The sequence below is a fragment of the Mixophyes fleayi genome, chromosome 2 (assembly GCF_038048845.1).
Source record: "Mixophyes fleayi isolate aMixFle1 chromosome 2, aMixFle1.hap1, whole genome shotgun sequence".
Taxonomy (NCBI): domain Eukaryota; kingdom Metazoa; phylum Chordata; class Amphibia; order Anura; family Limnodynastidae; genus Mixophyes; species Mixophyes fleayi.
Window position 1 is genome coordinate 212587146 of NC_134403.1, and position 12331 is coordinate 212599476.

Genomic DNA, 12331 nt, shown 5'->3' on the forward strand with positions numbered 1-12331 from the left:
CCTCTCTGTGTGTGTGTGTACAGTTCTCTCTTTATATGCAGTCCTTGTGTGTGTGTCACACCCGTTTTTTAACCCCTTTACCTCACACACACTACATTGCCAAAAGCTCCGTGCCATCACACACACATTACTGTGCCCCTTTGTCATCACCACGCTATGCCCCCTTATGATCACACTGCGCCCTCCATGCTGCCTTTGCCCCTTTCTTCACCCCCGTGTGCCATGCTGCCTTTTCCCCCTGCTTTCATCATCCCCCTGTGCCATGCTGTCTTTGTCCCTCTTTTCTTTAAACCCCTGTGCCATGCTGCCTTTGTCCCCCTTTCTTTAACCCCCTGTGCCATGCTGCCTCTGTCCCCCTTTCTTTAACCCCCTGTGCCATGTTGCCTTTGTCCCTCCTTTCTTTAACCCCCTGTGCCATGCTGCCTCTGTCCCCCTTTCTGTTACCCCCTGTGCCATGCTGCCTCTGTCCCCCTTTCTGTAACCCCCTGTGCCATGCTACTTTTGTCACTCCTTTCTTTAACCCCCTGTGCCATGCTGCTTTTGTCCCTCCTTTCTTTACCCCCTGTGCCTCTCTACGTTTCTCCTTCCTTTCTTTAACCCCCTGTGTCATGCTGCTCTTGTCCCTCTTCTCTTTAACCCCTCTGTGCCTCTCTGCGTTTCTCCTTCCTTTCTTTAACCCCCTGTGCCATGCTGCTTTTGTCTCTCTTTTCTTTAACCCCTCTGTGCCATGCTGCTTTTGTCCCTCTTTTCTTTAACCCCTCTGTGTCAAGCTGCCCCCCCCCCGTTTTTTAACCCCTCTGTGTAAAGCTGCCCCCCACCCATTTTTTAACCCCTCTGTGTAAAGCTGCCCACCCCTCGTTTTTTAACCCCTGTGTAAAGCTGCCAACCCCCCGTTTTTTAACCCCTGTGTATAGCTGCCCCCCTGTTTTTAACCCCTGTGTAAAGCTGCCCCCCCCTTTTTAACCCCTGTGTAAATCTGCCCACCTCCCCATTTTTTAACCCCTGTGTAAAGCTGCCCACCCCCCGTTTTTTAACCCTTGTGTAAAGCTGCCCACCCCCCATTTTTTAACCCCTAGGTAAAGCTGCCCCCCGTTTTTTAACCCCTGTGTGAAGCTGCTCACCCCGTTTTTTAACCCCTGTGTAAAGCTGCCCCCCCCCCATTTTTCAACCCCTGTGTAAAGCTGCCCACCGCCCGTTTTTTAACCCCTGTGTAAAGCTGCCCCCTCCCTGTTTTTTAACCCCTGTGTAAAGCTGCCCCCCTCCCCGTTTTTTAACCCCTGTGTAAAGCTGGCCACCCCCCTTTCCTTCCTTCACTTACCTTTTCTTCTCTCTTCCTTTCATGGTCCTCTCTGCTGCTCTGTGCTCCATTGCTCCAGACTGACTGAATGCTGGGCGTGACATGATGATGTCACACCCGGCATTCAGTCAGTCTGGAGCAATGGAGCACAAAGCAGCAGAGGATGAACGCCGGTGACGCGATTACGTGAGTATGTTTTGTTGTTTTTTTAACTACTCTGCTCCCCCCACCAACGGCCGAGCCCCCCCTCCCCCCCGCAAAAAAAAAAAAAGAAAAAAAAATGTAGTTTTAAAAAAAAAAAAAATTAACAAAAAAAAACGTCGGCGCTAGGGCCCGCGCCGGGCCCCCTGACATGCCCGGGCCTGGGTAATTAGTACCCGCTCCCCCCCTCTCGGCAGCCCTGGTTGTACCATAATCCTGGTGTTAGTCGAAATACCAAAAGTACCCATATATTTACAGTGTACTTATATAGGTATGTTGAGTGGGACTTATCTTGAGATGCGTCCAGCTAAAAAAGTTACATTTGTATGAGGTGTACGCAGGGCCGGATTAAGATAATGGAGGCCCCTGAGCTAAGGGGACCACTATTCCCCCGTGCCACCCCCGTGAGCCACCCGCCGCCCTTCCCCAAACACTTACCTTTTTCTGTTCTCCTCCTGTCACTGTAGTTCCTCCGCAGCATGCTGTATACTCCTTAGTGAAGAGTTCTTGTGAGAGTGAGACTCACGAGATCTCCGCAGTAAGGAGATCACCGAGCGCCGCCGAAGGACTACAGTGACAGTGCTCAGCGGCATTGATTGGGCCCGGGGCGCCCCCGCCCTCACACCGATCAATAATGCCACTGAGCATTGTCAAGGGCCCCCTCGATGCCCGAGGCCCCTTGGCTGTAGCTCAGTTAGACCTCGGGTTAATCTGGCCCTGGGTGTCTGTCAGGCATAGCAGTGTGTATTCTAAAGATAGCATAGAGATGTGGCTTGAGCGTATTAGTAATAAATGCTATCTAACTTTTACACAATATAATAATGTGATGAAGTGTCATATACACGTGAGAAAATGTCTTGACAGTAATTAATAAAAGTGAAAGTTGCATTTTCTATATAAAATGTAATGAAATACAAACACCTCCACATTTGTTTATTACCTCTTTAAAATCAAATGGTAATTTCTAAATTCTTTCTTGCAGTATTCCAAATGGTTACAAAAATAGACCAATATATGGTCTCAGTATATACATAGAAGGCACTCCATTTCACTAAATGCAAATAAGGGAAAAAATATATAATATTCTTAACTAAATAACAATAAAAATTTGTATATGTTGGGCAAAATGAGCCTTTATTATATAAATCACATATAGGCGAAATATTTAAAAACATAAATTGATGAAAAGTATAGAAAAGAAATGTTAAAAATTAGTAAGACCTCGGAACGTATCAGCCGATAAACGTGTGATAATATATCCCAAGATATATATGTCTCATCAAATTCACACTAATATTAGACTTTCATTGTATGATGGAGCCAAAAATTATCTCCAAGGGGCATATATCAATATTTTTATTTTTAGAGCTATGGGTAGATAGATGATAAATAAATATAATGCACCATCTATGAGTGATTCTTTTACCAAACTTTTGAACCAAAACATTTTTTTTGTAATACCAAATCTTTTTAGGAGATAAGTTTGTATATAGGGTTATTGTACTCCCAAATGTCTGGAAAAATTTCCTATGATTTCTATGTTAAAGACATAATCTTCTTGTAATTCATAGTATCCAATCATATCGACATAAATGTCGATATGATTGGACATTTGGGAGTAGAATAACCCTATATACGAACTTATCTCATAAAAAGATTTGGTATTCCAAAAAAAAAATTGGGGTTCAAAACTTTGGTATAAGAATCACTCATAGATGATGCATTATATTTATTTATCATCTACCTACCCATATCTCTAAAAATAAAAATATTGATATATGCCCCTTGGAGATAATTTTTGGCTCCATCATACAATGAGAGTCTAATATTAGTGTGAATTTGATGAGACATATATATTTTGGAATATATTATCACACATTTATCGGCTGATACGTTCCGAGGTCTTACTAATTTTTAACATTTCTTTTCTATACTTTTCATCACTTTATGTTTTTAAATATTTCGCCTATATGTGATTTATATAATAAAGGCTCATTTTGCCCAATATATACAAGTTTTTATGGTTATTTAGTTGGGAACATTATATATTTTTTCCCTTATTTGCATTTAATGAACTGGAGTGCCTTCTATGTATATACTGAGACCATATCTTGGTCTATTTCTATAAGTGTTCAACTTTATATTGGAAGAGCGCCCCCTCTGGAAATCTTTTTCAACATTACCTTTGATTGGTTGAAATGAGGATGGTTCTAGTCCTAGTGCGATAGCTATTCTCCCTAGTATTCCAAATGGAAATGTCAATAAAGTAAGGCAAATAGATGGCCGTAACTTCATATAATATAGCCGCAATACTAATGATTTAATAAGTACTATCAGCTGGAGGGGTCAATATGCAATATGCAATATGCAATATGCAATCAGATCATCAAAAGCTGAAAGACAGTGTTAAATATGATTTTTTGTTAAGGCCTCATAAGGCCTTTGTTCAGCCATTTTATTGTAACTTGTATAGAAATATTATTTGCTAGAAGAGATTATTCATTTTTCTGTTAACTTGCAGTTTTGCAATATGTGAGCCTATGGCCTTGAAGTTGAACTAATAGAGAACACCTGAAGAATGTAACCAGTTATGAAAACAATAATGAGCTTCATATCCAGCTGGTAGTATGGGAGCTGTATCCATGGTGTTGCACATAGCATATCTCCAACTCCCCTTGAGATAAGAAATAATAGGCTCATCTGTCCTTAGAAGGGGGAGAAAAGTAAACACCTCAAGAATACGTGAGAAAGTTAATCAGTAGTGGTATAAACTATTGTATGCATATGACGTAGGATTCATTTATTCAGTAGCCTATAAAAACCTGTATCTTTGTATCAATAGACTAGAGAATATTCCTTGCATACAGAACTTGGTCTGTGTCAATTCTCTCCAGCTGATTGAAGCGCTTCCAGATATACTTGACACCACAGGCTGACTTGGGTCAGAATTTTAGATTTAACAACTTGGAGGTCGCCACAGAGATTCGCTGTCCAGCAGGCTACAAGACAGACAACGGAGGTTTCCCAGCACATTGAACCCCAACATCCGCGGTCAGTAGATTTCTACTCGTTGGTCTTCCTAGTCTGGGTCACCTCATGTCTGTCTGAGGCACCTGACACGCGAATTTGTGAGTCTCAAGTATCATCTGATTAATATAATACAGTATTAACCCAATTTGTTTACTGTAATTGTATTGTTGATTAGATTTTTGAAAGATGATTGAATTTTGAGTGCATGTGTTTGTACCTATGTATGATGTATAAAGCATAAAAGTCACATAAGACATTGATCAAAGAAGCATGTAATGGAATAGAGGGATTTAGAGAGTTATTGTTTTGAACATTGAGTGAACATTTTAGACACCATCCCCAGAGGTATATCAAAGAAGGGAGATTCTGTAATCTGCCCAAATTGTGTAAGAGAGATTTCCAAAAGACCTTCGTCCCAGATACTGTCAAAGAAGCTATTTAGCACGGACATCCAGTACAAGGAGTCCACAGAACGGGACGTCCAGTGCAAGGACAACCCACAGAAACTAGATAAGAGTCCCGATTTGGACTCAACAGAATACTGTCAATACGAGTAATATAGATAGTAAACAAATGACAGCAGCTCCCTCATAGATATGATGCACAAAAACTAAAGGAAATGGGGGAGTAGAAGGTCTGCAGGGAATTTTTCAAGAAAGCGGGGATAGCCAAAGATATGTGTGGATGGAGAAACAAAGGTGTTGCAAGTGGTAATGTGACAAGAACAAAGGGGTATTGAGATCAAACCCCAAGAGATTGTTTGAGGTGGCACAGGAAAGTTAAGAGATCTGAAAAGTCGAAATATATGTGGATATGCTAAATGCATCGGAAGCTGAATAATGAATCAAGTAGGTTGTATATTATAAATGTATGTTTGATCCTGTGCAGCTGAATAAGTGAAATGTGCCCCTCCCTTATTCTGTGTAAATGATTTCAGTGTGTTGAGATAAGAAGCACACTGTTTTTTGTTTTTTGACAATGTATGTAAAATTAAAAAAATGTGTCCGGAGTGCTGATTGATGATAACATGTTGAAGCTAACTTGTATTTAGTGTAATGCTGGGACTTGTAGTTCCACAGCAGTAGGCTGGAAGATGTCAGTTAAGTTTTCTTTCTCTGTATGTGAGTTTTGTCTCCGTCTTACTGCGTGTGAGAGAGATCCGTGATAATTCACATTGTTTGTTCTCTGTCTTAGTGCTCTATAAGGGAGATGTTTAATTTACTTTAAATCACAATGTTTGTCTGTCTTGTCCGTTTTTTACAAGAGACATGTTTCAAGGTTGAAAAAGTTGTACATTCATTGCTTAATGATAAGCTTTTAAAAAGATACAAAAGAAGTTTTAAAATGTTTGGTCCGATTGCACGGACAAGATTGTAAATAATGTACATTATCACTATAAGTACTAGTGTCAGAACAAAGCTGGCTGGGATCCAACAAGCCGTTTCTGTATTTGAACAAAATAATTTTGTTTCTGAAGTTCAGAAATATAGCTTTCTCTTTAATGAAGTTGAGAATTGTGGGAGTGAGCTTACATGCTGTTTTTATCTGTGTTAAAATGGCGCTGATGAATGTTCTCAGAAATCAGGAGGGTTTGTTATGCCTTTAAAGAAATGTTACGAGATAAAATGTCGTCTGTGAGCGAGACTTAAGTGAATATATTTTTACTTTGAACACGAAAATCACAGAATCTAGAAATATGTGTGAATATTTGGTCACGGGAGAGAGATTTTGTTGAGAAAATGTTGAATGATTTACAGACACAATGTATTGTGTCTAACGAGAGTACTCTGATTTATGAGACAGTGCTGCTTTTAAAATGGTTGAATACTTGGAACCAAGATTCCAGATTGAATGTTTCTAAACCCGGAAATTTAATTAGTGTCATTTAAAAGGGCTGTACTAAGAGATGATAAGAAAGGAGTGGCTTTGAACACTCGCCCAGGTCTCGTCACTTTGACATTCTCTATTTGTGAAATTAGGGACTGCCCCTTTGAGGAAATCAAGGCATGGAACGCATAGCGTCACAGTTAAGCTTTTAGCAGCTGTTCACTGGTTACCTGATAACAGTATACACGCATGTTACAGTTACAGTAATTCCTAGTAAATAAATGTTAATCTCTATGCAAAAGTTTTTTTATTCACAGGTCTCCAGCTGCAAAGACCCATTAGGCAATCCAGATTGCATTGATTTAACTTCCAATGCACCATCTTTGCACCACAACAAACATAAGTATAAACTAATGAAGGATTTAAATAACGTAAACTCTTCTGAGTAATGATTACCTTGTTTTGGAAGAGATATTAGAGTTTATGTGCTATTCACATAGCAAATGCATGAACTAGGTGGTTTTTCTGTATGTGCAGAAAGCAAAAGGTTTTTATTTGTATCCTCATTACAGTTTTGAGTAAATCAGTGTTTGTAAAGACATTTACTGCCCTTATTTACTGTGCTATAATTGTCATATACTGTAAATAATTCTTTTTATTGTGGGTATGGTAATGCATTGATGGGAATTCTATATTTTTACAGAAATGAAAAAGATTTAAGACTTTAAGAGCAATTGTATGTGCTCCTGCATTAGCACTTCTGGATCATAGCAAGCCATTTATACTCTCCTCTGAGCAGAACCAAATGTTTAACCAATTTTAAGCTGAAATAACTTCAGCGCCAGCACTGGCTTTGCCAGATTATGACAAGCCTTTCACATTATTTTGTTATGAAGTCAGTGCACATGTACAAGGAGTACTGACACAAATACATGGTCGCAAGCTAAGGTCACTTGCATACTACTCTGCTTTAGTGCTTGAAAAGAGTATAGATATTGTGCTAGGACACCCAGTTACCTTAACGGTATCGTACGTTGTGACAGAAACCAAGCACAAGCAAAACATTTGTTACCGGCCAGATTTACTAAGTATGAAGATATACAGCACAAAGGACATTCCCTCCTATTGTGAAATGAGTGACATATAACACTTGCCGAGCGCACTGTGTATTTTCTTCCTCCCTTTCCTTTTTTATTAGAAGAAAAAAAAAAAAAAAAAAAAAAAAAAGGAAGCACAAGAGGCCCCAGAGCCTCTCATGTTCACAGATATATGTTAAGACCTTCAGACAAGGGGAATCTGAGTAAACTGTATTTTAAGTTTTTTAAAGGTCCAAGGGAGACCAGAGAGGGGAGTTCATTGATATTAGCAGGAGGAATATAGATTGCACGTTATTTTCCTTTGCTGTGCGCTGTAGATGTGTACTAGACTAGAAAGGAAAGCCAAGTTTGGAAGAACCAGACTCAGGCCCATAGTAATGTATAGATCATTATACATAATTAGAAAATTCTAATATGAAAGTTTACCCAACCAAATAAAGAAAAGAGCAACCCATGACTACAGGGGTTTACACCCAATGCAGGAATGTGTTTGTGAGTATTGTGGCCCAACACATTATTATATACACTAATAGAACTGATGATGTGGCTTATTAACAGGTTATTTAAGCTAAGTGTTTCTCTTCCAGAAGAATTAAAGTTACCACATCTGTCTTAACCGTTGTACTGTACACTCCATTTAATGAGTGTAAACTTTGTGGAACTCAGAAACCAAGAACCTTTTCCTTGGATTCCACATGCTCCTTACTGAAGCCTATCCTAATGAAGTAGCACTGCTTACTCCCAGTAACGTTACACTTAAGCAGTGCACAATGTTGAATCCTGCTGCCTTATTGCAGCAAGTTTCAAAAGATGGGAGAAGTACCTGTATATATTGGGGTTACCCTAGGGATTTGGGGGAATTCCATTCCAGCTTGAACAGAAAGAAAGGAAAAAAAAAAATGCAAACAAAATTTTTCTGAACATGATTGCATAGAACTAATGAAACAAGAATCTCTGGTTTTATCTCACATTAAAGATAAACCATTACCAGATGCAGACATCACTCTTTTTGTAGATGGTTCACACTATCACATAGATCCTGTCCCGTATACAGGGTGTGCTGTAACCACACACACAGAAATAGTGATTCAACAGACTCTACCGAGTCACATGTCAGCACAAGAAGCTGAACTAAAGGCCCTGACACTTGCATGCATATATGCAAAAGGACAAAGAGTAAATATTTACACTGATTCAAGTTATGCATTTGTAATTGCGCATGATTATGGCCCTGTATGGAAAAGTAGGGACCTTATGGGTTCAGCAAGCAAACCAGTCAATATGATGAACATACCAGGGCATTGTTCACTGCATTCCAGCTGTCCTCCAAACAGTGATGAAGATGAAGACACACACAGAGATACTACCCCCGAAGCTAAGTGAAATAGACCAGGCCGCACGAGAAGCCGCCATAGCCCCAGTACCCCAAGGGGAGTCTATTTACATGGTGACCCCCTGACCCCTGTTTGACCAGAGCACACTCCAACTTATGGAAAGACAAGCAACAGAAAATAAGAAAAAGACTTGGGCAATACATGGAGCACTAGAAGTGCAAGGAGTGGTGTAAAGGTCAGCGTTTGTGTCTGCCAAAAGTAGTTTATCCCATTATGGCCAATATAGCACATGAGAAAGTGCATCTGGGAAAAGATGCTATGGTTGTACTCACTAGCAGCTTATGGATAGTACCAGGGTTCGCCCAAGCAGCACAGTCGTTAGTGGCAGAATGCCTAGTCTGTGCACAAAGTAACCCGAGTAAGTCTGTCCTATGGAAAAGCACACCCCAGACATAATATCCCTATAAGAGGATACAGATAGACTTTATAACTTCCCAAATGCTCGGGCTTTGAGAATGTGCTTGTCTGTGTCAACTTCTTTAGTCACTGGCTGGAGACATGGCTGTATAGAAAAGCAAATGCTAAAGTATTAGCCAAGAAAATTGCGAATGAGGTAATCTGATGATATGGTGTACCAGAGGTCATTGTAAGTGACAGAGGGATACACTTTACGGGGCAAGGATTCCAGAAACTATCACACCCCCTACAGATCCCAAAGTTCAGGATGTATGGAGCGCCTTAATGGTACACTGAAATTGAAAATGCAGAAAATAATGGCTGAAACAGGTCTGCCATGGATCTCATGTTTACCTGCACTCAGTAAAAAATACTGCTAGGAAAGACACAGGTTTAACACCATATGAGATATTGTTTGGCACAGCAAACAGAACAGGCTGTTATTTTCCATAGCAACTACACCATGTATATAGTGATTTGTTGAATTATGTTGCCTTATTATAGAAACAACTAACTGAAATACATGGTCAAATATTCTCCTCCATTGCAAACCCTAATTTTGATACAGGTACCCATAAACTGCACCCTGGGGGGCTGGGTGGTCGTGAGAAAGCACATCAGGAGAAGTCTTGAACCCAGATACAAGGGTCCTTATCAAGTCCTGTTGACGACTCCCATGGCAGTGAAAGTACAGGAAAGAGACACCTGGATTCACGCATAACACTGCAAAGTCTTCAAATCAGGGGAGTCTTGTTCTGATAAATAGAAATGACTGTCTCATTGTATTGATATGTCTTGCCAGAATAATTGTGACTGAAGTAGGGATTAAGGCCTCCCTAACCCAGTATGAAACAGACAGTTAAGTGACATATTGCCTATGCCACTGTGAGAAACATATGGGAAGGAGTGCTCAACAATTTGCACTCATAGTAGAGTAAACTCTGAAAATGTCTTTGTGCAGATGCATAACCTCATTGGTAAAGTTGTCAGTAATGATTCATGTTGGATATTGGAAATATTGGCATTAGTAGCAAATGGTTTAGCAATCCTGTTGATCGTATAGGTGATAATGAAACTAAATATATGGCTGATTAAGAAGTTACTGACACTTGATTGTTGTCTCTCCAAAAAGGGAACCACTGAAAATCCCGAACCTCTGATGATCACAGAAATTACTTCTGAAACCTGACCAGACCATGAGTGTCATGAATTATTTGGACTAGCAAAGCCAAAGAACTGCAGAGTTTGCAACAAGAAACTACTAAAGATTGAACAAAGGACATGCAAGGCCTGCAGAACTACTATAGACTCATTAACTATCTTTTAAGAAACCATCTTTTAAGAAACCATCTTCTAAGAAACCATCTTTTCTAGACATGGACATTTGCCAAAATGCATCTCCTCATAAATCAAGTTAGGACAGGGAGGATCACAGGCTTATTAGTGGGGGATGAGTTGACAGATTCCTAAGGGGACCAACTCTATGCATGTGGCCTCCTACATGTGTATAAGTACCTGCTTATTAAGAATGTGGTTCTATAGATAGGATTAGGTAGGTAGGAGGAGAAAGGGTCGAAAATTGAATAAAAGATGGGAAATGTTAAATATGATTTTTTGTTAAGGCCTCATAAGGCCTTTGTTCAGCCATTTTATTGTAACTTGTATAGAAATATTATTTGCTAGAAGAGATTATTCATTTTTCTGTTAACTTGCAGTTTTGCAATATGTGAGCCTATGGCCTTGAAGTTGAACTAATAGAGAACACCTGAAGAATGTAACCAGTTATGAAAACAATAATGAGCTTCATATCCAGCTGGTAGTATGGGAGCTGTATCCATGGTGTTGCACATAGCATATCTCCAACTCCCCTTGAGATAAGAAATAATAGGCTCATCTGTCCTTAGAAGGGGGAGAAAAGTAAACACCTCAAGAATACGTGAGAAAGTTAATCAGTAGCGCTTCTCATAAACTAGTGGTATAAACTATTGTATGCATATGACGTAGGATTCATTTATTCAGTAGCCTATAAAAACCTGTATCTTTGTATCAATAGACTAGAGAATATTCCTTGCATACAGAACTTGGTCTGTGTCAATTCTCTCCAGCTGATTGAAGCGCTTCCAGATATACTTGACACCACAGGCTGACTTGGGTCAGAATTTTAGATTTAACAACAGTGTGGCTAATAGTCACCATCATCATTGTGTATCGCTGCACCAGTTTTCCAGTACCCGCAAGAGATAAGCTTCCTAAAAAGTATACATGGGGATGTGGCCAAATCTAATTGTTGCAATTACGTGAACATGCCCTTACAGTATTCGGGCCTGATTCATTAAGGAAAGTAAAGCAAAAAACAAAGTAGTAACTTTGCACCTTGGCAAAACCATGTTGCATTGGAGGTGGAGGTAAATTTAAAATATGATGGTTTATTTAAAGTTGGGGTAGGGCATGTTCTAGATCAACTTTAATTTTCAGAGTATAAATAAAGCTATCATGTATTTGTGTGATACATGAAAAAACACCCAGTATTTTACTTACGTGTAAAAAAATAAACAAATTTGACCATTTTTTTGCTTTCCTTTCCTAAATGAATCGGGCCCTTCATGTGCAGTACCAAAATATCTATTGTTTTCAGTCTGTGTAAATTAGAACTTGCATGGACAGCAAATCTAAACAAAGATAACAGCTATTTTTAAACCAACTTGTAAACATTCTCTATTAAAAGTGACAAATGATAGGTTTGAGTGATTGATAAAAGAAATGTTGCAGTAGTCTAAATTGGTGTAATCTATACCATATCTTTTTTGGTGGAGTGAATATTGGGTAATTTGACATTATTTGACATTGATGGTGTATACCACACAAATTCAAATATATATCTAGTTTGTGTAAGGCATGATAAAGCTTCCATTTCTGTTGCCAGCTCAGAAAACAGAATGATTATACCCACCCTGATTCCTATAATTATGTTTTATAGTGAATAATGAATGTGTCACTTTGGCCATTATATTTCTACTACATAGAAAACCATTACTGGTCAATCTATGCTGGTGTCCACATTCCTTATACACTCACTACCTTTAAAAACT

General features: G+C 39.3%; 1 long non-coding RNA gene across 1 annotated transcript; it reads left to right on the forward strand.

The window, feature by feature from the left end:
* Positions 1-5393: 5393 nt before the first annotated feature.
* Positions 5394-11322, forward strand: LOC142138623 (uncharacterized). Its single transcript, XR_012688066.1, has 2 exons — positions 5394-7303; positions 8026-11322. It is a non-coding gene; the product is annotated as an uncharacterized LOC142138623 (long non-coding RNA).
* The last annotated feature ends 1009 nt before the right edge of the window (positions 11323-12331 follow it).